The sequence below is a fragment of the Pithys albifrons genome, chromosome 19 (assembly GCF_047495875.1).
Source record: "Pithys albifrons albifrons isolate INPA30051 chromosome 19, PitAlb_v1, whole genome shotgun sequence".
Classification (NCBI taxonomy): Eukaryota; Metazoa; Chordata; class Aves; order Passeriformes; family Thamnophilidae; genus Pithys; species Pithys albifrons.
Window position 1 is genome coordinate 5,916,208 of NC_092476.1, and position 2,681 is coordinate 5,918,888.

A 2,681-nucleotide genomic window follows, 5' to 3' on the forward strand; every position below is an offset into this window, starting at 1 on the left:
CTTGACTGGTGGTGTGTGTTTTTCCTGTCCCGCTGAGCATCCAAGCCCTGCTGCTCCTTGGCTGTCAGTGCTGAGGGTGCACCAAAGTCTGGCTCAGAGGAGCAGTGCAAGGGGTGGCTGCACCACACAGGGGGTTCTTTACCCAAAACACCACAGACAGAGCACAGAACCCAATTAAGGCCTTGCTTCAATTATTTGAACAAACTTCCACTTGTTTTCCATAACTGCCGCTCACTGAAGCCAGAAGGGAATTCCATTTTTCTTCCTTGGTAATTAAGACTATAAGCTCTGTGAACCTTGAGTTATGGGGTGATGGTGTGTCTAGCAGGCACTCAGGTGATCCAATGAAATTCCCTTTCCCTGTCATCAGGATTGTTTGCACTATTATCTCGGGAGGTCCCAGACCAGCACATCAGCGTTCTGCCTCTGTATTGGGGATTAATAGCTCAGGAACAAAACTGAATAAAAGTGCTGATTTACTGCTTACTAAACTCATTGTAAACTTGCATTTTATATGCTCTATTAAAAAGAGAAATGTAATGCAACTGCACTGTGACATCCTAAAGTTTTTATATTAGTGGATTTTGCCAATTTTAATTTAATAGATTCTCAAAATCAAATTGTGTGGGAGGAGAAAGAATTTCAGAGGCTGACAGAACAACTCAGCTTTTCCAGGGCTATTTTGAAGTTGCCTCCCTTATTCTTTTCCATCTGCTTGGCAAACAGTGTTCCTTGCTAATGGACATTGTCAAGGGGAAGAGAAACTGCTTTAATGTGTAAATCTGACAAAGGTCAGCTTATGTTCCATGGCAGCTCCAGTCGTACAGAGCTCCAGTGCTAAGTGGATAGTCCTTGGCTCTTGGCAGTGAATTGTAAGCCACAGACAAGAGCACAGGATTAAAATGATTTGAACTTTAACATTCTCAGACTGGAACTTGAGACTGAAGGTCAGTCTTTCCATGTTGGGTGCACTGTTGAGTACACCAGAGATGTAACTTCCCTGCACACCCCCCTGTATGGTGGGAGCAGAGCTGTGGTGGCAGCAGCCTGGGACTGGAACAGGGTGGGTTTTGCACCAGCATGAGCTGTTTACTTTGGACAGAGGCTGGGAAGAGCTGGCCGGGTGGAGGTGGGAGGCTGACAGTGGTATCCATTTCTAGTGCCATGACAACCAGTTCAAAAGCAATAATGGAGCAAAGGGGATTTTTTTAGGCGTTCATCTGTCTCTGTTTAACTGGCTCCTTTTTACTGAGTTTGCCATCTGGTTTATCTTTCCACTAACGGCACATCCGCGGACAGAACGGTCCTTAAAAGCGCATCATTTGGTACCTAATTTTAAGTGGATAATTTTGCTTTTAAGAGGAATTAGAAAAATACTGGATCAATTACTGGAAAACAGAAAATGGTAGCTCTGTGTATTATTTCTATTTGTATGCCTAGGCTTTAAGACTTACAATTTTACTATTTACAGCACAATACTGATACCTAAACTGCCTAGGAGGTTGAGCAACTCTGACAGTGGAGACTTTTCCATGTGTTCCGTAATATTTCTATTCCTGTGATTTAAACTGAGATCATTTGTCTTAAAGGTCATCGAGCTTATCCTCTTCCCAGGCTGATTTGTTCCACTGTAACCAGCTCTGCGTCTGAAGCGCCGTGCTTTGCAGCAAGGAAAAATCTCTGGAAACAAGGTTGTTTTTTGCAGCACTTTTATTATAGAGATTTTACAAACAGGCTTTGGTTCTGGTGCTTTGCAAGGAGATGAGTCTGTAGCAGCATGTCCAGTTTTCTCAACACGAATGTGAAGATTGTAATGTTTTTAATTCCTCCGTATAGAAATGAGAGATACCTGCTTTGTGTTGAGTCTGCTTCACCCAGTTATTTATCTTTTGCCAGAGTTTGGAGCTGAATTTCTAAGATCAAATATTAACATTGCAACATTCTGTTCTCACTGAGGGCCAAGTCAATCGCTGGGGTCATTTGCACACACCCAGTATTCAGCTGTCAGGTAAGTGCAGTTGCTTTGGTAGAAAGGACATAAAAAGGACTGAAGGGGAAAAAAGGAAGTGTTTGCTCAGTTGTGCAAGTTCTTTTGTGTTTTCTCATGTGAACATGCAATTTACTTCCTTAAAATTGCCAGTGTAAGTTAAACCTCAGAATTTTTTCTTTTATTTACAGTGATGGAAAGGGTAGAGCCATAACTATGCAACCCCCTCACTGCTGCTTAGAGCATCCTGCCACTTCACCTCATGCCCCCACCTGAGCACAAGTCCAAAGCACTTTGGTCTGTAGGGCTCACTCAATTCAGCACAAATCAATAACTTTTTAATTGCAGTCTAAGATCTGTGAACCTGCTCAGAGGGACTGGCCTGGCAGGGCAGAGGTTCAGTGCACAGCCATGGGCTGTGCTGCATTGACTGTGCTGGTAGAGGACAGACGTCGCCTTGATCAGGAGTCTGGTAGCAGCCACCAAAATTGCACTGATCTGGTTATTTGTGCAAAGGGAAGCCAGTTCACAGGTGGATTTCACAGTGCCCCAGTGCTGCACCGTGTTCCCAGGGGTCCCTGCTGCAGGGGTGAGTCTGGCCTGGCACCGTGGCCTTGGTGAGCACCAATTTTGCAGTTCCCAACTTCAGCTCAGCTGTGGGAGTTTATAGAAAGTGATACACTTGAAGATGTCT